This window comes from Ranitomeya variabilis, chromosome 4, assembly GCF_051348905.1.
Source record: "Ranitomeya variabilis isolate aRanVar5 chromosome 4, aRanVar5.hap1, whole genome shotgun sequence".
Lineage (NCBI taxonomy): Eukaryota > Metazoa > Chordata > Amphibia > Anura > Dendrobatidae > Ranitomeya > Ranitomeya variabilis.
The window spans coordinates 760751586-760776822 of NC_135235.1; positions in this window are offsets into that span (position 1 = coordinate 760751586).

Consider the following 25237-nt stretch of genomic DNA (forward strand, 5'->3'; position numbering starts at 1 on the left):
ACCCCGGAGGTGGACGGGGTAGGCCGATGGCCTCCAGAAGATATAAAAGGCAGCAAGGAAGGAAACAGTCCAATTTTGGCTTTACAACAGCAGAATCTGACTCTACGGATGAATCCGCGGCAGGGAGCAGTACTGGAGCGCCCCATTTTTTGGGGAAGGGAAGAATGGACAAGACCACTCCAGGAGGCGAGGCCGCCGAGGGGGTCGGAAACACAGGAAACAAGGGATCGTCGAAAGAACAGCGCCAGATGCGGAACACCACCATGAAAATGAGGAACAGGAGGGACAACCAGTGATGGACGACCAACTGGTGGTAAATATTTCATCTGTTACACTATCAGAAATTGAGGTTAAAGTGTTATCTAAGGGTTTGTCCTTTTGCCCCACCAATAATCCAGACTGGTTTGGTAATGAAGTTGATTTGCAGGCTTTCTTTAGGAGATTGAGACTTTCATCATTTTTCTCCGATAAAGAGACTGAAAGTAATGTGGGGACTGAAGAGTCTACTGGTGGTTTTTCTTTACAGAAGGTAGGACTTTACAATAAAAGTAAATTTCAGCCACCCAACAGGAACCACTTTGTGGAGTCCTATATCGAGCTTGTCCAGAGGGACATTGACAAAATAAGGACTACCTTCAGACCTAGGCCTAAGTATAATATGACTGTATTGGAGAAATCAACCATGAACACATTGGCTAAGAATACTGCCTTAACTATCAAACCGGCGGACAAGGGTGGGGCGGTGGTTGTGATGGACACCCTCAAATACAAAGCTGAGATACAACGACAGCTAGGGGATCATTTGGTGTATGAGAAGCTGTCCTGTAACCCTACCAGTCGGTTCCAGAGGGAACTACAACTTATGGTCAGTGACTCCCTTTCCCTGGGACTCATTGACCTTAAGTTGTCTGAATATCTAATAGTGGATTCACCGGTGATACCTGTGATATACACATTACCGAAGATCCATAAAGACTTATTTAACCCGCCGGGCAGGCCTATTGTGTCCGGTAGAGGTTCATTGTTTAATAGGACTGCGATCTTCTTGGACAAGGTGCTTCGCCCCTTCGCTATTAATGCGAGGTCATATATTAAGGACACGAATGACTTTCTTGAGAAGATCAGTGGGTTGGTGGTCTCTGAATCTACTATTCTGGCCTCATTTGATGTGGTATCACTTTATACCTCAATTGAACATGAGAAGGGTCTGGAAGTGGTATCCTCTGTGCTATCGGGCTCTGACATGGCCCCAGAGTGTGCACAGCTTGTCCTCTCGCTGTTGGAGTTCATCCTCAGGAGGAATTATTTCCTCTTTGGAGATGAATATTTCCTACAGTTGAGGGGTACCGCCATGGGGTCCAATGTGGCCCCCACATATGCTAACATCTATATGGCGGTACTCGAGGACAGGTTTGTGTACAATTCCAACCTCTGGCGCCATGTCAGAGCCTGGTGGCGCTATATAGATGATATCTTCGTTATATGGGATGGTGATTTAAAGGGATTGGAGGAGTTCTGGGGTGAAATCAATGGGGTATACCCGGAATTGAAGTTTACCCTTACCCATTCAACCTCCCAGGTACAATTCTTAGATACATTAGTATATAAGGATGGGTCTGAATTGAGGACAGACATTTACGTCAAGGAGACGGACAGAAATAGTCTTTTGCTATTCAATAGTGATCATCCCAGGAGGATGGTCAGTTCCCTGCCGTGGAGTCAATTGCTGCGGGTTAGGCGCATTGTATCAGATGAGGAAAGGGTGGATTTGCGGTTGGAGGAGATGTGCTCCAAATTTTTGAGGAGGGGGTACCCAAGAATGGAGGTCGATAGGTATAAAGCTAGGGCTCGTGATTTGTCACGTGGGAGTATTCGGAATATGTCATCTAATAGACAACCTTGTGAGCGTATTCCTTTTGTGTCCACCTACAATTCTGTTAGTAAACAGATTGGTCAAGTCCTGAAGAAGCACTGGACATTCCTACAACGGGGGCTTCCCACGGTTGTGGGTTTCGGGGCTTTTCCAATGATGTCATTTAGGAGGGGTCGTAATTTGAAAGATAGACTAGTGAGATCTGATGTCGGCCCTGAGAAGACCACTACTCAAAGTCTGTTGAGCGCACCCAGACATGGGAATTTCCCATGTTTGGGCTGCGCTTGTTGCAACAATATGCTGAAGGGTGAGTTTTTCTATCACCCCCACACGGGTAAAAAAATATTCTTGAAAGAGAGGTATACCTGTTTGTCAAGCTATGTGGTGTATATGCTTGTATGCCCATGTGGCTTGACCTACGTGGGTGAGACCACGATGGAGGTGAAAAATCGCATTAGTAAGCATAAGAGCACTATAAGGACGGGCCTGACAGATTTACCGGTTCCTAGGCACTTTATAGAGAAGAGACAATCTGTGAATCAGTTGCGATTTAGGGTCATTGATAGTGTCCCTGTGCTAAGGAGAGGTGGTGATAGGGCACAAATGTTGAAAACAAAAGAGATGAGGTGGATCTATATGTTGGGGTCCCTGCAACCTAAGGGTTTAAACCTAGACTTTAACCTACATTCTTGCACCTGATGTGCTTTAGATTATGTGGTGCAGTTCTCTTCTATCAGTGTGTGCTTGTTTTTATACATGTGGGTTTATGTACACTGTGATTATGTTTTGTTTTTATTTATTTTTTTATCTTTCAGGTTACTCTGTGACAGTCGGTGGCTGGATGGATTGGGTTAATTTTGGATTACTTATATTCCATAGTGACAATAAATGGACTTTTATGTATTTGATCTTTTTCTCTCACGCCGGCCGACTGTCGCACGGTACTATGTGAACATATGTATTTTTCCTATGATGTTGGGTAGTTTTTTCATGCCTTATAGTATTTTGTCTGTATTTTAGCCCCCGGTTTGTTTTACTCGACTGGGATAGTTGTTTTTGATAGATGGATGTACCCTCCTATGTGTTGGGCCTGCGCTGTGTTGCGCCTGCGTGATCTGGCTCCCTTGATTGGCCCGAATTTTTCGGGTTTGTCTTGGAGGCTTGGTACACGTGCGCTTCAGAGTAGTAGCTCCCTCTGCACTTTTGATGAGGGCATCTTTTGGCTGGGTGTAGGCGCCTGCGCGGGTGGTGGGGGCGGGCCGGCATTGCGGTCATGTGGTGCGGCTCGGGCCGTGCGCTGTGCGCGTGCGCTCTCCTCCGGCACCCTGTCAGTGGGTGTCCGGTGGTTGACGCTTGCGCTCAGTGACATGGGAGCGGGCGGCAACTGCGGTCATGTGATGTGGGCTTGTCTACTTCCTCCTGCGCCGGCGCGGGCTGATGATGTTTGTGGTGAGCCCCAGGTGACCCGGTAGTGGAGCACAGGTATAGGGGCCTTCAAGTGTGTTAGAATCCCTCCGATTGGTGTCGATTAGGGGGTGGGTTATATTGGACACATGGATTGGTTGCTGATCTTTTTGGCGCTATGAACCAGGATTGGACAGCGCGATACACCATAGGATTGTTGAGGGGTGGTCTGTCCCCATGGCGATGGTGTAAACAGAAAATGACAGCTGACCGATCAGGTGTAAATATGGGAATATCAACTTACAATCTCGATGAGGCATGATAAGTTTTATACACTGTATGGGTATCTTTTGCTACCATTTGTGTGTATATACCACTGTTGTTTGTTGTTTTTATGATATTTGTTAATTGTACTGGATGGGCGGTACTGAGTGGTGATTGGTGCACTGTGTGGCATCCACACTACTTAAGACAGCCCTCTGTGTTTTATTGTATGCTTGATAAAGACCATGTTAGGTCGAAACGTCGCTATTGAACCATGGCTTAAATAAAGTTCATCTTGAAGACTTTTACACCTGGATGGTGCGCTGTTCATTATACATTTCTTGGTCTGCTGATATCCAGGACGGTTCTCTGGATGTGGAACGAGCGCTGTATTGAACAGTGAGTGCTGTCAGCCTGTTTTGTTTTTTGTGGACTGCTCTAGTCAAAGTCCTATCACATTGCATAGGCTCAGGACTCTGCCCAGAGGACACCGCCATATGGTGCACCACCTTACGCTCACGCAGACATCGATCAATCTGAATGGCCAGAGACATTGATTCGTTCAAACCAGGAGGTGTGGGGAACCCCACCATAACATCTTTAAGGGCTTCAGAAAGTCCCTTTCTGAAAATAGCTGCCAGGGCATCCTCATTCCATTTTGTAAGCACAGACCACTTTCTAAATTTCTGGCAGTAAATTTCTACTGCTTCCTGACCCTGACACAGAGCCAGCAAGATTTTTTCTGCCTGATCCACAGAATTAGGTTCATCATAAAGCAGTCCGAGTGCTTGAAAAAATGCATCTACATTGAGCAATGCAGGATTCCCTGGCTCAAGAGAGAATGCCCAGTCCTGCGGGTCGCCACGGAGCAGAGAAATAACAATCTTCACCTGCTGAACGGAGTCACCAGAGGAACGGGGTCTCAGAGCAAAAAACAATCTGCAATTATTTTTGAAGTTCAAAAATTTAGATCTATCCCCAGAAAACAAATCAGGAATAGGAATTCTAGGCTCAGAAACTGGAGTCTGAACAACATAATCTTGGATACTCTGTACCCTTGCAGCGAGATGATCAACACGCGAAGACAGACCCTGAACCTCCATATCAGTACCAAAAACCAGAACCACCCAAAGATTAAGGGGAAAAAAAGGACAAAACAAGCTACAAAGAAAGAAAAAAACTCAGAACTTTCTTTTCCCTCTTTAGAGATGCATTTAACACATTGTGGGCCAGCTGTACTGTTATGACCTGGTGGTAACGGAGCAGCACTGATATGACCTGGTGGGTAAAATAAATCATAGACAAGCTCTGAGGAGGTGGTAGCTTTACTGACCGCAATCCCTAATCCTAACACAAACACTAGAAATAGCCGTGGGACGTTCCTGTCACTCCCTAGATGCCTCGTCACAGCCTAAGAACTAACTACCCCTAAAGATGGAAATAGAAAACTATCTCGCCTCAGAGAAATTCCCAAAAGGAAAGAGCCCCCCAAAAATATGGACTGTGAGTGGAGAGGGAAAGTGACACACACAGAGATGAAAACAGATTTTAGCAAAGGAGGCCAACTCTGACTAAATAGACAGAAATAGAAAAGGATACTGTGCGGTCAGTATTAAAAAAACTAAAAATCCACGCAGAGTTTACAAAAATAGCCTCCACACCGACTCACGGTGTGGAGGGGCAAATCTGCTTCCCCAGAGCTTCCAGCCAGCCTGAATATTTCATAATGACAAGCTGGACAAAAAGAGACATAACTTTAAACTGAACAATAAGTACAAAAACTAGCAAGAACTTATCTTATGCTGACATGGACTGGCCATCAGAGGATACCAAGGAGAAGACTGAGTCTAACCCAGGAACATTGACAGCTGGCATGAATTACAAACCAGAGCCCAGTCAAATAGCAAGGCCAAGGGAGCCAATTAGTGAAATCAGCTGCCAGGCCTGACTCCAGGAGCAGCAGTTCAACTCGAAACCACCAGAGGGAGCCCAAGGGCAGAACTCCCAAAAGTACCATTCACAACCACAGGAGGGAGCCCAAGAACGGAATTCACAACACAAAGCCTCCCAAACGCACAGAACAAAGTATGCTGCCACCAGCTCCGATTTTCAAAGTATTGACTGGTCCGGAGCCAACCCAAATCTGTAGCGTAATTCACCTCAGAGGATGCGACAGTTCGTTTAGAGCATGAAAAACAAGCTAGTAATTTTATATTTTACTCCATAAAAAGGTAGGCAGTGTTTCCAAGGTATAAAAAGATATTATAAAGAAGACAAAATAATCTGTACAATACAATTACAAATACACAGGGATTAAAATTGAAAGAAGAACACTTACATTTTGTTCAGATCATTTCATCTTTTGACTGGCCGTGTGCAAAGGAGGGGGGTCACATCTAGAGGCGTACCACACATCTAGACAGCAACTAGACCCTGGACACCAAACTTGAGAAGACTCCTTGCTTCACTACTTGTTTCCTAGCCTAAAACCCAGGCACTCCGCCTGTGGTGACATCACTTAGGGGCTGAAACCTCCCCTTTACTTAGAGCTATGGTAACTGTTATGACCTGGTGGTTAAGGAGCAACACTGATATGACCTGGTGGTTAAAAAGCAACATGGGACGAGCTCTGAGGAGGTGGTATCTTTACTGACCGCAGTTCCTAATCCTAACACCAACACTAGTAATAGCCGTGGGATGTTCCTGACTCTCCCTAGACACCTCGTCACAGCCTAAGAACTAACTACCCCTAAAGATGGAAATAGAAAGCTATCTTGCCTCAGAGAAAACCCCTAAAGGAAAGATAGCCCCCCACAAATATTGACTGTGAGTGGAGAGGGAAATGACGTACACAGAAATGAAATCAGATTTTAGCAAAGGAGGCCAATACTAATCTAGATAGACAGAATAGAAAAGGATACTGTGCGGTCAGTATTAAAAACTAAAAATCCACGCAGAGTTTACAAAAATGATCTCCACACTGACTCAAGGTGTGGAGGGGCAAATCTGCTTCCCCAGAGCTTCCAGCTAGCCTGAATATATCATAATGACAAGCTGGACAAAAAGAGCAGCAGTTCCACTCGAAACCACCAGAGGGAGCCCAAGGGCAGAACTCCCAAAAGTACCATTCACAACCACAGGAGGGAGCCCCAGAACGGAATTCACAACAGTACCCCCCCTTGAGGAGGGGTCACCGAACCCTCACCAGAGCCCCCAGGCCGATCAGGACGAGCCAAGTGAAAAGCATGAACCAAATCGGCAGCAGGGACATCGGAGGCAACAACCCAAGAATTATCCTCCTGGCCATAACCGTTCCACTTGACCAGATACTGAAGCTTCTGCCTCGAAAAATGAGAATCCAAAATCTTCTCCACCACATATTCCAATTCCCCCTCAACCAACACCGGAGCAGGAGGATCAACGGAGGGAACCATGGGTACCACATATCTCCGCAACAAAGATCTATGGAACACATTATGAATGGAAAAAGAAGCTGGAAGGGCCAAACGAAAAGACACCGGATTGATAATTTCAGAAATCTTATATGGACCAATAAAGCGAGGCTTGAACTTAGGGGAAGAAATCTTCATAGGAACATGATGAGAAGACAACCAGACCAAATCCCCAACACGAAGCCGGGGACCAACACACCGACGACGGTTAGCAAAACGTTGAGCCTTTTCCTGAGACAACGTTAAATTGTCCACCACATGAGTCCAAATTTGCTGCAACCTGTCCACCACAGAATCCACACCAGGACAGTCAGAAGGCTCAACCTGCCCCGAAGAAAAACGAGGATGAAAACCAAAGTTACAAAAGAAAGGCGAAACCAAGGTAGCCGAACTAGCCCGATTATTTAGGGCAAACTCGGCCAACGGCAAAAAGGTCACCCAATCATCCTGATCAGCAGACACGAAGCATCTCAAATAGGTTTCCAAGGTCTGATTGGTTCGCTCCGTTTGGCCGTTTGTCTGAGGATGAAATGCTGAAGAAAAAGACAAATCAATGCCCATTCTAGCACAAAAAGACCGCTAAAACCCAGAAACAAACTGGGAACTTCTGTCAGACACAATATTCTCCGGAATACCATGCAAACGAACCACATGCTGAAAAAATAATGGAACCAAATCAGAGGAGGAAGGCAACTTAGGCAAAGGTACCAAATGGACCATCTTAGAAAACCGGTCACAAACCACCCAGATGACAGACATCTTCTGAGAAACAGGAAGATCAGAAATAAAATCCATGGAAATATGCGTCCAGGGCCTCTCAGAGATCGGCAAAGGCAAAAGCAACCCACTACCACGGGAACAGCAAGGCTTGGCCCGAGCACAAGTCCCACAGGACTGCACAAAAGAACACACATCCCGTGACAAGGAAGGCCACCAAAAGGACCTAGCAACCAAATCTCTGGTACCAAAAATCCCAGGATGACCAGCCAATACTGAACAATGAACCTCAGAAATTACCTTGCTAGTCCATCTATCAGGAACAAACAGTTTCCCCACTGGACAGCGGTCAGGTTTATCAGCCTGAAACTCCCGAAGCACCCGCCGCAAATCAGGGGAGATGGCAGAAAGAATCACCCCCTCCTTGAGAATACCAGCTGGCTAAAGGACTCCCGGAGAATCAGGCAAAAAACTCCTAGAAAGGTCATCAGCCTTCACATTCTTAGATCCCGGAAGATACGAGACCACAAAATCAAAACGGGAGAAAAACAGAGACCATCGAGCTTGTCTAGGATTCAACCGCTTAGCAGACTCGAGGTAAATCAGATTCTTATGATCAGTCAAGACCACAACGCGATGCTTGGCTCCCTCAAGCCAATGTCGCCACTCCTCAAATGCCCACTTCATAGCCAACAACTCCCGATTGCCGACATCATAATTACGCTCAGCAGGCGAAAACTTTCTGGAGAAGAAAGCACACGGTTTCATCAAAGAGCCATCAGAACTTCTCTGAGACAAAACGGCCCCTGCCCCAATCTCAGAAGCGTCAACCTCAACCTGAAAAGGGAGAGAAACATCTGGCTGACGCAACACAGGGGCAGAAGTAAAACGTCGTTTAAGCTCCTGAAAGGCCTCAACAGCTGCAGAGGACCAATTCATCACATCAGCGCCTTTCTTCGTCAAATCTTTCAGAGGCTTAACCACACTGTAAAAATTAGCAATGAAGCGGCGATAAATATTAGCAAAGCCCAAAAATTTCTGAAGGCTCTCTACAGATGTGGGTTGAGTCCAATCATGAATGGCCTGGACTTTAACAGGGTCCATTTCAATAGCCGAGGGAGAAAAAATGAAACCCAAAAAAGAAACCTTCTGAACTCCAAAGAGGCACTTAGACCCCATCACAAACAACGCATTAGCACGAAGGACCTGAAATACCATCCTGACCTGCTTCACATGAGACTCCCAATCATCGGAAAAAAACAAAATATCATCCACATACTGTTGTGAATTTGCTTTTTGCTCCCTCTAGTGGTTACTAGTTTTTTGACTCTGGTTTTTCTGTCATTCCTTTTATCCGCACCTGGGTCGTTACTTAGGGGTGTTGCTATATAAGCTCCCTGGACCTTCAGTTCTATGCCTGGCAATGTAGTTATCAGAGCTAGTCTGCTGTGCTCTTGTCTACTGATCCTGGTTCCAGTTATATCAGCTAAGTCTGCCTTTTGCTTTTTGCTATTTGTTTTGGTTTTGTATTTTTGTCCAGCTTGTTCCAAATCTATATCCTGACCTTTGCTGGAAGCTCTAGGGGGGCTGGTGTTCTCCCCCCGGACCGTTAGACGGTTCGGGGGTTCTTGAATTTCCAGTGTGGATTTTAATAGGGTTTTTGTTGACCATATAAGTTACCTTTCTTTATTCTGCTATCAGTAAGCGGGCCTCTCTGTGCTAAACCTGGTTCATTTCTGTGTTTGTCATTTCCTCTTACCTCACCGTCATTATTTGTGGGGGGCTTCTATCCAGCTTTGGGGTCCCCTTCTCTGGAGGCAAGAAAGGTCTTTGTTTTCCTCTACTAGGGGTAGCTAGATTCTCCGGCTGGCGCGTGTCTTCTAGAATCAACGTAGGAATGATCCCCGGCTACTTCTAGTGTTGGCGTTAGGAGTAGATATATGGTCAACCCAGTTACCACTGCCCTATGAGCTGGATTTTTGTATTCTGCAGATTTCCACGTTCCTCTGAGACCCTCGCCATTGGGGTCATAACAGTTTGCCAGGCCCGTATTAAATGTTTAATGCATTGCAGAAGAGGGATTATAAGAAAGAAGATTCTGAGTTTTTGTTTTTTTTTCTTCTTCCCCTTTACCTCAGAGTGGCTATGCTTGCTGCAGACATGAATGTCCAGACCTTGATTACAAGTGTGGACCAGCTGGCTACTCGTGTGCAGGGCATACAAGACTATGTTATCAGAAATCCTAGGTCAGAACCTAAAATACCGATTCCTGAACTGTTTTCCGGAGACAGGTTTAAGTTTAGGAATTTCGTGAATAATTGTAAATTGTTTTTGTCCCTGAGACCCTGTTCATCTGGAGATTCTGCTCAGCAAGTAAAAATTGTTATTTCGTTCTTACGGGGCGACCCTCAGGATTGGGCTTTTTCGCTGGCGCCAGGAGATCCGGCATTGGCTGATCTTGATGCGTTTTTTCTGGCGCTCGGTTTACTTTATGAGGAACCCAATCTTGAGATTCAGGCAGTAAAGGCCTTGCTGGCTATGTCTCAGGGGCAGGACGAGGCTGAAGTGTATTGCCAAAAATTTCGGAAATGGTCCGTGCTGACACATTGGAACGAGTGTGCACTGGCCGCTAATTTTAGAAATGGCCTTTCTGAAGCCATTAAGAATGTTATGGTGGGTTTTCCCATTCCCACAGGTCTGAATGATACTATGGCACTGGCTATTCAAATTGACCGGCGGTTGCGGGAGCGCAAAACCGCAAATTCCCTCATGGTGTTGTCTGAACAGACACCTAATTCGGTGCAATGTGATAGAAAAACCGCAAATTCCCTCATGGTGTTGTCTGAACAGACACCTGATTTAATGCAATGTGATAGAATCCTGACTAGAAATGAGCGGAAAATTCATAGACGCCGGAATGGCTTGTGCTACTACTGTGGTGATTCTACACATGTTATCTCAGCATGCTCTAAACGTATAGCTAAGGTTGTTAGTCCTGTCACCGTTGGTAATTTGCAACCTAAATTTATTCTGTCTGTAACTTTGATTTGCTCACTGTCATCTTATCCTGTCATGGCGTTTGTAGATTCAGGTGCTGCCCTGAGTCTCATGGATCTCTCATTTGCTAAGCGCTGTGGTTTTACTCTTGAACCATTAGAAAATCCTATTCCTCTTAGGGGTATTGATGCTACACCATTGGCAGCAAATAAACCGCAGTATTGGACACAGGTTACCATGTGCATGACTCCTGAACACCGCGAGGTGATACGTTTCCTGGTTTTACATAAAATGCATGATTTGGTTGTTTTAGGGCTGCCATGGTTACAGACCCATAATCCAGTCCTGGACTGGAAGGCTATGTCAGTCTCAAGTTGGGGCTGTCGTGGTATTCATGGGGATTCCCTGCCTGTGTCTATTGCTTCTTCTACGCCTTCGGAAGTTCCGGAGTATTTGTCTGATTATCAGGATGTCTTCAGTGAGTCTGAGTCCAGTGCACTGCCTCCTCATAGGGACTGTGACTGTGCTATAGATTTGATCCCAGGCAGTAAATTTCCTAAGGGAAGACTGTTTAATCTGTCGGTACCTGAACATACCGCTATGCGTTCATATATCAAGGAGTCTCTGGAGAAAGGACATATTCGTCCGTCTTCTTCCCCTCTTGGTGCGGGATTCTTTTTTGTGGCAAAAAAGGACGGATCTTTGAGACCTTGTATTGATTATCGACTTTTAAATAAGATCACTGTCAAATTTCAGTATCCTTTACCGCTGTTGTCTGACTTGTTTGCCCGGATTAAGGGTGCCAAGTGGTTCACCAAGATAGACCTTCGTGGTGCGTACAACCTTGTGCGCATTAAGCAAGGTGATGAATGGAAAACCGCATTCAATACGCCCGAAGGTCATTTTGAGTACTTGGTGATGCCTTTTGGGCTCTCCAATGCGCCTTCAGTTTTTCAGTCCTTTATGCATGACATTTTCCGGAAGTATCTGGATAAATTTTTGATTGTTTATCTGGATGATATTTTGGTTTTTTCTGACAATTGGGATTCGCATGTGGAGCAGGTCAGGTTGGTCTTTAAAATTTTGCGTGAAAATTCTTTGTTTGTCAAGGGCTCAAAGTGTCTCTTTGGTGTGCAGAAGGTTCCCTTTTTGGGGTTCATTTTTTCCCCTTCTGCTGTGGAGATGGACCCAGTCAAGGTCCGAGCTATTCTTGATTGGACTCAGCCCTCGTCAGTTAAGAGTCTTCAGAAGTTCTTGGGCTTCGCTAACTTCTACCGTCGTTTTATCGCTAATTTTTCTAGCATTGTGAAACCTTTGACGGATATGACCAAGAAGGGCTCCGATGTAGCTAACTGGGCTCCTGCTGCCGTGAAGGCTTTCCAGGAGTTGAAACGCCGGTTTACTTCGGCGCCTGTTTTGTGCCAGCCTGACGTCTCACTTCCCTTTCAGGTTGAGGTGGATGCTTCGGAGATTGGGGCAGGGGCCGTTTTGTCGCAGAGAGGCCCTGGTTGCTCTGTTATGAAACCTTGTGCCTTTTTCTCTAGGAAGTTTTCGCCTGCCGAGCGAAATTATGATGTGGGCAATCGGGAGTTGTTGGCCATGAAATGGGCATTTGAGGAGTGGCGTCATTGGCTCGAGGGTGCTAAGCATCGTGTGGTGGTCTTGACTGATCACAAAAATCTGATGTATTTCGAGTCTGCTAAACGCCTTAATCCGAGACAGGCCCGCTGGTCATTGTTTTTCTCCCGCTTTGATTTTGTTGTCTCGTATTTACCAGGTTCAAAGAATGTGAAGGCCGATGCTCTTTCTAGGAGCTTTGTGCCTGATGCTCCTGGAGTCGCTGATCCTGTTGGTATTCTTAAAGATGGAGTTATCTTGTCAGCTATTTCTCCGGATCTGCGACGTGTGTTGCAGAGATTTCAGGCTGATAGGCCTGAGTCTTGTCCACCTGACAGACTGTTTGTCCCGGATAAGTGGACCAGCAGAGTCATTTCCGAGGTTCATTCCTCGGTGTTGGCAGGTCACCCGGGAATTTTTGGCACCAGAGATCTGGTGGCCAGGTCCTTTTGGTGGCCTTCCTTGTCAAGGGATGTGCGGTCATTTGTGCAGTCCTGTGGGACTTGTGCTCGAGCTAAGCCTTGCTGTTCTCGTGCCAGCGGTTTGCTCTTGCCCTTGCCTGTCCCGAAAGACCTTGGACACATATCTCCATGGATTTCATTTCTGATCTTCCGCTATCTCAGGGCATGTCTGTTATCTGGGTGATATGTGATCGCTTCTCCAAGATGGTCCATTTGGTTCCTTTGCCTAAGCTGCCTTCCTCTTCCGATCTGGTTCCTGTGTTTTTCCAGAACGTGGTTCGTTTGCACGGCATCCCTGAGAATATTGTGTCAGACAGAGGATCCCAGTTCGTTTCCAGGTTCTGGCTATCCTTTTGTAGTAGGATGGGCATTGATTTGTCGTTTTCGTCTGCTTTCCATCCTCAGACTAATGGACAGACGGAGCGAACCAATCAGACTTTGGAGGCTTATTTGAGGTGTTTTGTCTCTGCTGATCAGGACGATTGGGTGACATTCTTGCCGTTGGCTGAGTTTGCCCTTAATAATCGGGCTAGTTCCGCCACCTTGGTTTCGCCTTTTTTCTGCAACTCTGGTTTCCATCCTCGCTTTTCTTCGGGTCATGTGGAGCCTTCTGACTGTCCTGGGGTGGATTCTGTGGTGGATAGGTTGCAGCAGATCTGGAATCATGTGGTGGACAACTTGAAGTTGTCACAGGAGAAGGCTCAGCGCTTTGCCAACCGCCGCCGCGGTGTGGGTCCCCGACTACGCGTTGGGGATTTGGTATGGCTTTCTTCCCGCTTTGTTCCTATGAAGGTCTCCTCTCCCAAATTTAAACCTCGTTTTATTGGGCCTTACAAGATATTGGAAATCCTTAATCCTGTATCTTTTCGTCTGGATCTTCCTGTGTCGTTTGCTATTCACAATGTATTTCATAGGTCCTTGTTGCGGCGGTACATTGTGCCTGTAGTTCCTTCTGCTGAGCCTCCTGCTCCGGTGTTGGTTGAGGGCGAGTTGGAGTACGTGGTGGAGAAGATCTTGGATTCTCGCCTCTCCAGGCGGAGGCTTCAGTACCTGGTCAAGTGGAAGGGCTATGGTCAGGAGGATAATTCCTGGGTGGTCGCCTCTGATGTTCATGCGGCCGATTTAGTTCGTGCCTTTCATGCCGCTCATCCTGATCGCCCTGGTGGTCGTGGTGAGGGTTCGGTGACCCCTCACTAAGGGGGGGGTACTGTTGTGAATTTGCTTTTTGCTCCCTCTAGTGGTTACTAGTTTTTTGACTCTGGTTTTTCTGTCATTCCTTTTATCCGCACCTGGGTCGTTAGTTAGGGGTGTTGCTATATAAGCTCCCTGGACCTTCAGTTCTATGCCTGGCAACGTAGTTATCAGAGCTAGTCTGCTGTGCTCTTGTCTACTGATCCTGGTTCCAGTTATATCAGCTAAGTCTGCCTTTTGCTTTTTGCTATTTGTTTTGGTTTTGTATTTTTGTCCAGCTTGTTCCAAATCTATATCCTGACCTTTGCTGGAAGCTCTAGGGGGGCTGGTGTTCTCCCCCCGGACCGTTAGACGGTTCGGGGGTTCTTGAATTTCCAGTGTGGATTTTAATAGGGTTTTTGTTGACCATATAAGTTACCTTTCTTTATTCTGCTATCAGTAAGCGGGCCTCTCTGTGCTAAACCTGGTTCATTTCTGTGTTTGTCATTTCCTCTTACCTCACCGTCATTATTTGTGGGGGGCTTCTATCCAGCTTTGGGGTCCCCTTCTCTGGAGGCAAGAAAGGTCTTTGTTTTCCTCTACTAGGGGTAGCTAGATTCTCCGGCTGGCGCGTGTCTTCTAGAATCAACGTAGGAATGATCCCCGGCTACTTCTAGTGTTGGCGTTAGGAGTAGATATATGGTCAACCCAGTTACCACTGCCCTATGAGCTGGATTTTTGTATTCTGCAGATTTCCACGTTCCTCTGAGACCCTCGCCATTGGGGTCATAACACATATACAATCATGAATTTATCCAGATAATTCTGGAAGATATCATGCATAAAGGACTGAAACACAGATGGAGCATTAGAGAGCCCAAATGGCATCACAAGGTATTCAAAATGGCCTTCGGGCATATTAAATGCTGTTTTCCATTCATCACCCTGTTTAATACGAACAATATTATACGCCCCTCGAAGGTCGATCTTGGTAAACCAACTAGCCCCCTTAATCCAAGCAAACAAATCAGAAAGCAAAGGTAAAGGGTACTGGAATTTGACCGTGATCTTATTGAGAAGGCAATAATCTATACAAGGCCGCAAGGAGCCATCCTTCTTGGCAACAAAAAAGAACCCCGCTCCCAACGGTGACGAAGACGGGCGAATATGCCCCTTCTCCAAAGACTCCTTTACATAACTCCGCATAGCGGCATGCTCTGGCACAGACAGATTGAAAAGTCGTCCCTTAGGGAACTTACAGCCAGGAATCAAATTAATATCGCAATCACAGTCCCTATGAGGAGGTAGGGAAGTGGACTTGGGCTCATCAAATATATCCTGGAAATCCGACAAAAACTCAGGAACTTCAGAAGAAGGAGAAGAGGAAATCGACATTAAAGGAACATCAGTATGTATCCCTTGACAACCCCAACTAGTCACAGACATATATTTCCAATCCAGCACTGGATTATGTACCTGTAACCATGGAAAACCCAGCACAACAACATCATGCAAATTATGCAACACCAAAAAGCGAATATTTTCCTGATGTGCTGGAGCCATGTACATGGTCAACTGTGTCCAGTACTGAGGTTTATTCTTGGCCAATGGCGTAGCATCAATCCCCCTTAAGGGAATAGGGCACTGCAAAGGCTCCAAGGAAAAACCACAGCGTTTGGCAAATTCTAAGTCCATTAAGTTCAGGGCAGCGCCAGAATCCACAAATGCCATAACAGAAAAGGACGACAATGAGCAAATCAGGGTAACAGACAAGAGAAATTTAGGCTGTACAGTACTAATGGTAACAGACCTAGCGACCCTCTTAGTACACTTCGGACAATCAGAAATAGCATGAGTAGAGTCACCACAGTAAAAGCACAGCCCATTCTGACGTCGTCTGAATTCCTGCCGTTCTGCTCTAGTCAAAATCCTATCACATTGCATAGGCTCAGGACTCTGCTCAGAAGACACCGCCATATGGTGCACCACCTTGCGCTCGCTCAGGCGCCGATCAATCTGAATGGCCAAAGACATTGATTCGTTCAAACCAGCAGGCGTGGGGAACCCCACCATAACATCTTTAAGGGCTTCAGAAAGACCCTTTCTGAAAATCGCTGCCAGGGCATACTCATTCCATTTTGTGAGCATAGACCACTTTCTAAATTTCTGGCAGTATACTTCTGCTGTTTCCTGACCCTGACACAGAGCCAGCAAGGTTTTTTCTGCATGATCCACAGAATTAGGCTCGTCATACAGCAATCCGAGCGCTTGAAAAAATGCATCTACATTGAGCAATGCAGGATTTCCTGGCTCAAGGGAGAATGCCCAGTCCTGCGGGTCGCCACGCAGCAGAGAAATGACAATCTTCACCTGCTGAATGGGGTCACCAGAGGAACGGGGTGTCAGAGCAAAAAACAATCTGCAGTTATTTTTAAAGTTAAAAAATTTAGATCTATCCCCAGAAAACTAATCAGGAATAGGAATTCTAGGCTCTTAAACCGGAGTCTGGATAACACAATCTTGGATACTCTGTACCCTTGCAGCGAGTTGATCAACACGAGAAAACAAACCCTGAACATCCATGTCAGCACCAGAATCCTGAACCACCCAGAGATTAAGGGGAAAAAAAGACAAAACAGACTGCAAAGGAAAAAAAATGACTCAGAACTTTCTTTTCCCTCTTTTGAGATGCATTCAACACATTGTGGGCCAGCTGTACTGTTATGACCTGGTGGTTAAGGAGCAACACTGATATGACCTGGTGGTTAAAAAGCAACATGGGACGAGCTCTGAGAAGGTGGTATCTTTACTGACCGTAGTTCCTAATCCTAACACCAACACTAGTAATAGCCGTGGGATGTTCCTGACTCTCCCTAGACAGCTCGTCACAGCCTAAGAACTAACTACCCCTAAAGATGGAAATAGAAAGCTATCTTGCCTCAGAGAAAACCCCTAAAGGAAAGATAGCCCCCCACAAATATTGACTGTGAGTGGAGAGGGAAATGACGTACACAGAAATGAAATCAGATTTTAGCAAAGGAGGCCAATACTAATTTAGATAGACAGAATAGAAAAGGATACTGTGCGGTCAGTATTAAAAACTAAAAATCCACGCAGAGTTTACAAAAATGATCTCCACACTGACTCACGGTGTGGAGGGGCAAATCTGCTTCCCCAGAGCTTCCAGCTACCCTGAATATATCATAATGACAAGCTGGACAAAAAGAAACATAACATGAGCAGAGCAATAAAGTCCACAGTAAATGGACAACCAAAGAACTAGCAAGAACTTATCTTTTGCTGAAATGGACAGGCCATCAGAGAAATCCAAGGAGAGATTTGAATCCAACCCAGAACATTGACAGCTGGCATGAACTAAAGACCAGAGCCAAGTTAAATAGCAAGGCCAGGGGAGACGATAAGTGAAAGCAGCTGCTACAGCCAAACTCAAGGAGCAGCAGTTCCACTCGAAACCACCAGAGGGAGCCCAAGGGCAGAACTTCCAAAAGTACCATTCACAACCACAGGAGGGAGCCCCAGAACGGAATTCACAACAGGTAACTATTTATATGCATAACTTGCTGTGTGAACCTCGCATAAGTATGACACCATGCTGATGATGTTCCCCACGTCAGGGGCGTTTTTTTAAGTGTAATCACGGAGTAATTATGTGAACCACTTACTGAGAAATCCGCACTTCGCCCTCATTGCATTTAGCTGCTAGCGCTTTCAGTGGGGTGATAGATCTATCGATGGACATCCAGAATATCTAATTCTTATATTTCTAGCCCGGATTGGTGCCACTATATATCACACTAATAGAACAAAGAATCTTAAAGAAAGCACCAGTTTTGGCCAGTATTCGATGGGAGGGGGGAATGAGGAGTCTAAGGAGAATTGTCTGCCCAGCATAGAGCTATAAAAATTATTTTGGGAGGGGTAAAATGAGGGGTTTTGGATTCAGACACACACAAGCAGCTGACAGAGTGAGAAGTGGTGGGGTGGGGATGGCCCACAGCGTGTCTGGAAAGCCATGTAACCTGAAACTAAACTCACAACATGACATTTTTACATTATGGTGACAGGCCCATTGGTTCCCTGGCAGCCGGTACTGTCTGTAGGCTTTCTCAGAGGCCAGCAGAAAAGTGTCCAAGTTCCCGTCCTTTTCCATCACAGGAAAGTGCTCTGGCCTGGGTTTAGGGATCTGAGTGCTGTTGGGCTCACGGTTCCACGTGGTAGATGGTACTGACCCAAGTTGGGCCATCTGCAGTTCATTGTCCCTCCAAGCTTGGGCCTCCTGCTCAGCTCTCTCTGCCTCTTGGAATTGCAGGACCAGCTGCAGACGTCTGTGTCATCTGCGGAGCATTGTTGCAGAGCCAGCTGCAGGTGGGGGTCCAATCCACCCTGGTTGCTGGTAGGGCCGGCATTCTGTGGTTGGACCTTTGGCGCAGAACCATTTTCGCTTGGGCCGGCTTCTGCATCTGCTGGGCTCTGAGCGATTTCCCGTTGCACCAGAGCCGTGACCAGTAGGCTTTTGTTTTTGCCCATGGCGTCAATCTGCATCAACCTGCAGAGGGCAATAAGAGTGTCCTTTAGGCTATGTGCACACTTTCAGGATTTCTTGCAGAAATTTCCTGAGAAAAACCTGAAATTTTCTGTAAGAAATCTGCATGCGTTTTTTTGCGCGTTTTTGGTGTTTTTTTTTCCGGACATTTACAAATGTATTATATAGTGGGAAGTCTGCAAAACCGCAAAATTTTTGAACATGCTGCGTTTTTTTTCGCGATGCGTTTTATTCGCGGAAAAAAATGCATCATGTGCTGAAAAATTGCGGAATTCATTCTAAATGATGGGATGCATAATGTATGCTTTTTTTTTGCGGTTTTATAGCATTTTTATAGCAAAAAAAATGCTAAAAAGCCGCGAAAAATCTGCAATGCGTGCACACAAAAATTAAGTACCAAGTTTCTGAAGATCTTACCTCCTAATTTTGATCCATTTTGGTCATGGATATTTTATCATTTTCTTTTTTTAAGATTAGTTATCATTTACTGGTTGCTCAATGGCACATCATATTGCAGTTTTAAATGTTCTCCAAAACTTATTTGTGCAGATTCCTCTCCAGAACTGTGCAAGTTTTTAGTGAAAGGAATGATTGCTCAAACCAAGTCACTAATGCTCTATTATCCCACCGCTGCCACCAATATGTCAGAAATCCCACCGTACTGACACCAATATGTCACGAATCCCACCGGATAAGTCGGGGATACTACCATTCTGTCACGGTTCACAGGGAAGATTCCTTTATCATTCCCACCACTCACCAATTTGTCAAAAACCGGGGTTGTTTGGTTGCCCCTGGTTCCTTCTGTAGGGGATTTATCTATATCCCACTTCCCAGTTCCGCTGTGAAACTTGCAGCTCTCTGGCACCCCCCCTTACCCTCAGGTCAGTCAGGGTACTGCACCTAGGGTAATTAGTCACAAGAAGGGCTGCCTCCTATGTACTGGCTATTGGGCACTCTGCAACGAGGGCGATATAACTACTCCCACACAGACGGGAACAATAATTATTAATGCCGCCGGTCGCTGAAAATAAGCTAAATTGCACAGGACAAGGTATGCTGCCACCAGCTCCAATTTTCCAAAGATTAACGGGGCCGGATCCAACATTAATCAGTAGCGTAATTCACTTCAGAGGACTCGTCCGTTCATTTAGAGCATGGAGAGACAAGCTAGTAATTTTATATTTGACTCCAAATAAAAAGGTAGGCAGTGCTTACAAAGTATAAAAAGATATAAGAAAGACAAATCGTATGTTCAATGCAATTACAAATAAAAAAGGATTAAAGTTGGAAAAGAACAGTTAAATTTCTCTCATATCACTTCAGATCATGGCAAACTATGTGCTATGGAGGATACACACATCTAGATGCATAAGGGCAGCTGGCAGAGCTGCTGTTAGCTCACTTCCTGGGCCAAGACTCACAAACCAGCAGGGGTAAGATATGCCCTCTCGTCGTGACATCACTGAGTGGGCTGAGTTATGACGTGCACTCCTCTTTCTACTCTTTACGTTTTGGCTTCACCAAAGACATTCCTTGGGGAAACGAAGGGGGAACGAGTGGCATGAATTCCAATGTGCTGCCAGCAGAGAAGAGAAGGGGGGTCAAACATGCAGCGGGTGTCTGTTCTCTGTTCTTGGATGTAGCAGAGCTCAGAGTGCGTGATAATAGACAATCTACTACCTCATTTTCCTGACAGGTGGAGCTGAAAGAAGAGGTGAGTCAGTAGGCAGGGCTTCACGGAGGAAGAGGGCTTTCATCCGCAGCCCTGCCGAACGCAAGTCTGAAACCAGCCATACAGAGACAGAATTGGTAATCAATCATGTATACATACATACACTCACCGGCCACTTTATTAGGTACACCATGCTAGTAACGGGTTGGACCCCCTTTTGCCTTCAGGACTGCCTCAATTCTTCGTGGCATAGATTCAACAAGGTGCTGGAAGCATTCCTCAGAGATTTTGGTCCATATTGACATGATGGCATCACACAGTTGCCGCAGATTTGTCGGCTGCACATCCCAAAGATGCTCCATACAAGGCAGGATGGATCCATGCTTTCATGTTGTTTACGCCAAATTCTGACCCTACCATCCGAATGTCGCAGCAGAAATCGAGACTCATCAGACCAAGCAACGTTTTTCCAATCTTCTACTGTCCAATTTCGATGAGCTTGTACAAATTGTAGCCTCAGTTTCCTGTTCTTAGCTGAAAGGAGTGGTACCCGGTGTGGTCTTCTGCTGCTGTAGCCCATCTGCCTCAAAGTTCGACGCACTGTGCGTTCAGAGATGCTCTTAGGCCTACCTTGGTTGTAACGGGTGGCGATTTGAGTCACTGTTGCCTTTCTATCAGCTCGAACCAGTCTGCCCATTCTCCTCTGACCTCTGGCATCAACAAGGCATTTCCACCCACAGAACTGCCGCTCACTGGATTTTTTTTCTTTTTCGGACCATTCTCTGTAAACCCTAGAGATGGTTGTGCGTGAAAATCCCAGTAGATCAGCAGTTTCTGAAATACTCAGACCAGCCCTTCTGGCACCAACAACCATGCCACGTTCAAAGGCACTCAAATCACCTTTCTTCCCCATACTGATGCTCGGTCTGAACTGCAGGAGATTGTCTTGACCATGTCTACATGCCTAAATGCACTGAGTTGCCGCCATGTGATTGGCTGATTAGAAATTAAGTGTTAACAAGAAGTTGGACAGGTGTACCTAATAAAGTGGCCGGTGAGTGTATGTATGTGTGTAGCCCCTCCCACTCCACACGCAAAGCCCCGTATAATAAACATCTAATATATTTTGTGAACTATGTATGTATGTGTGTATATATATGTGTGTGTGTGTGTATATATATATATATATATATATATATATATATATATATATATACTATAAAATTGTCTAAGGGTCACTTCCATCTTTCTGTCCTGTCTGTCACGGATTTTCATTGGTTGCGGCCTCTGTCTGTCATGGAATCCAAGTCGCTGATTGGTCTCGCCAGCTGCCTGTCATGGCTGCCACGACCAATCAGCGACGGCCACAGTCCGATTATTCCCTCCCTACTCCCCTGCAGTCAGTGCCCGGCGCCCGCTCCATACTCCCCGCAGTCACCGCTCACACAGGGATAATGCCAGAGGTAACGGACCTCGTTATGCCACATACGTGTCAAGTTTCCTCAAGAATAACTGTGCTTCATAGACTTTCTGCTTGATAGCATTTCCCTCTGAAGTTTCCTATAGAATGCTAAGCTGCGTTTATTATTTGCACCAAGTGTTGTGGACTTGAGTTTCTCTCTGCACCTGTTTGAATCACCGTGTGATAATATAGACTTTACCACTTATAAAACTGTGTCCTGTAGTTGTCTTGTTCCACGCAAAGAGTCTCCTGAGTTATCCCCTATAATTACTACAGGATACTCTAGCAATAAAAAAAAGAGACTGATGGAACAATGACTGCAGAAAGCAGATTAGAGCAGGTGTTTTCCATAATTAGATTACTGCAGAAAGATGTGGAAGGTCTGCAAAAGAAGTTTGGAAGCTTTGAACACAATCAACAAGTGTTTGGACAAACTTTGCAGGACTTAAGCAACCGCATTGCAGCCCAGGAAAACAAACTTGCTGGCATAGAGTCCCAGTATGGACGGGCTTTTCAGGACATAAGCACACAAATAGCTGCACAAGTGACTTTACCCTCTGGGCAACCACCACCAGCTAGCCCACCTAAGTTGCCCCATTCAGATTTAATGGTGATCACGACAAATTTTGTGGCTTTGTGAATCAATGTATGCTATATTTTGATGTGCATGCTGACCGTTTTCCTACTGATGGATCCAAAGTATTGTGTGTAATAATGCTACTGACCCCACGAACGCTCGCCTGGGCGAATCCGATGATTGAGTCTCGTGACCCACGGTTAAATGACTTGGATGATTTCTTGTCCGCTATGGCATTAATGTTTGATGACCCTAATCACCGTGCAACCGCTGAATCTGCTTTGTTGTCTTTACGCCAGGCTAAACGTTCTGTTATTGAGTATGCCACTGAATTCAGGAGATTAGCGGTAAATACCAATTGGAACAGTTATGCACAATTGCCTATTTTTAAAAGAGGTCTGTCTGGTATTATAAAAGATGAACTAGCTCGCTCTGAGTCACCACAAGAGCTAGAGACATTTATACAGCATTGTGTTCGCATAGACATTCACCTTACTGAGCGTAGGCAGGAGAAATTTGCTGCATATAACTTTTCCCTTCCTTCCAAAGAGCCTGCAGGTAAAACCTCTCGGGAGGTGGAGGAGGAGCCCATGCAAATTGATTCTATTCAGAGGCCTGAGATCAATGAGCGCCGGGAGCATCGCCTTGGTGAAAGTCTATGTTTCTACTGTGGCCAGTCTGACCACTTCTTGATCAATTGTCCTAAGTGTCCTAGACAGCCTAACAAGGTGCTAGCAGCATTAGGGGAGTATGACAACTGTGATGATGAATCTGACATCTCTGAATGTAGCCTGCCTTTAAACGCTGTATTCCATTCACTTTCTATGACTTCACCCCCAAAGGAGCTGAAGGAGAAGAACTCTCACTGTTCTCTCCCTATTAAGATCCTGTGTTCAGGACAGTGGATTTCCAGTTCAGCTATGATTGACTCAGGTGGCAATTTCATGGATATCGCATTTGCCAAGGAACATGGTATTGAAATTCAGCAAAGAGCCTCTCCAATTACCATGGAAACAGTGGATGGGTCACCTTTAATCTCTGGGCCTGTGGATCAGGAGACCGTACCCTTTGAAATTTTGTTGGAGCCTAATCATCAGGAGCAACTTTCTTTCTTGCTAATTTCTTCTCCTCATTTCCTGTGATTTCAGGCATTCCTTGGTTGCATTCTCAGAACCAAATTATCAACTGGGAGACCAAGGAGATTATCTTTCCAACAAGGAGCAACTCAGCGTTAACAGAAGCTGTCCCTGAGTCCACGGCTACGGAACCACATGTACAGGTATTTACTTTACCTTCAGCATATAAAGAGTTCTCTGACCTCTGTGACAAGAAGAATGCAGATCAGCTTCCTACACACAGGCATTATGATTGTCCCATTGAGCTGCTTCCTGGGGCAGCTATTCCTTTTGGTAACGTATACCCTTTGGCGGCACCCGAGCTTCAAGACTTAAAGGACTATATTGATGAAAATCTGGCCAAAGGCTTCATACGTCCTTCTTCCTCACCAGCAGGGGCACCTATATTTTTTGTAAAAAAGAAGGATGGGACCCTGAGACCCTGTGTTGACTATCGGGAACTTAATAAGGTAACCATACGAAACCGTTACCCTTTGCCTCTGATTCCCGAATTACTAGAAAGAGTCCGCCATGCTAAGGTGTTCTCTAAACTGGATCTTCGTGGGGCTTATAATTTGGTGCGTATTCGTCCAGGGGATGAGTGGTAGACAGCATTCAGATGCCGGAATGGACACTTTGAATATCTTGTGATGCCCTTCGGGCTTTGTAACGCCCCTGCAACATTTCAACACCTTGCTAATGACATTTTCAGAGATTTGTTGGACCAGTTTGTGGTGATCTATTTGGACAATATACTAATCTTTTCTGACTCTCTACAGGAACATCAAGAACATGTCAAAACTGTTTTAAGACGTCTGAAAGAGAACCGTCTGTATATTAAGCCGGAGAAATGCGAGTTCCATCATTCTGAGATACAGTTCTTAGGATATATCATCTCTCCCCAGGGGCTGAACATGGAATCTGGTAAGATTCAGGCTATCCTTGACTGGCCGGTACCCAAGAACGTTAAGAAGGTCCAACGTTTCATTGGTTTTGCAAATTTCTACAGACGCTTCATTCGAAATTTTTCTGATATTGTCCATCCCATTACTTCCTTGACAAAGAAGGAAAAGCCCTTTAAGTAGTCATCACAGGCTCAAGAAGCTTTTGATTGACTAAAGATCTGTTTCACCTCGGCACCGCTGTTGATACACCCAGATCCAACACTTTCTTTCATTGTGGAGGTGGACGCTTCTGATAATGCTTTGGGGGCTATTCTCTCCCAAAGAACTGGAGAGAAGGGTCTGCTACATCCTTGTGCTTTCTTTTCCCATAGACTAATCTCAGCAGAGAAGAATTACGACGTGGGAGACAAGGAATTGCTGGCTATTATTGCGGCTTTCAAAGAATGGAGGCATCATCTGCAAGGAGCTGCAGAACAGATCATAGTGCTAACTGACCATCGCAATTTAGAGTTCCTTAGATCCGCTAGATGTCTTTCTCCTCGTCAGGCTCGTTGGAACTTATTTTTAAATCAATTTAACTTTGTTATCTCGTACCGTCCAGGTTCTCGTAATGGGAAGGCTGATGCTTTATCCCGAATCCATGCTGCGGATTCCACACCTGGAGCCCCGTCCAAGACCATTCTATCTGATGCCAATTTCATCTGAGTTATGCACGATCAGGACTTGTGGAAGGAGTGCAGGGAAGCTTATGACAGTGATGTATTTCTGGCCAACCCACCTGTGGATATTAATCTTGTCTTTAAGAGTGGCATGTGGTTCAGAGATCGACGTATCTACGTCCTGAGGTCGTCCGTCTGCAGATCCTCAAGTTGGTACATGGCTCCAAGTTGGCTGGTCACAGTGGGGTACAGAAGACACAAGAGTTCCTGAGCCGATTCTTCTGGTGGCCAACTTGCCTGAAGGATACCAAGGACTATGTTCTCT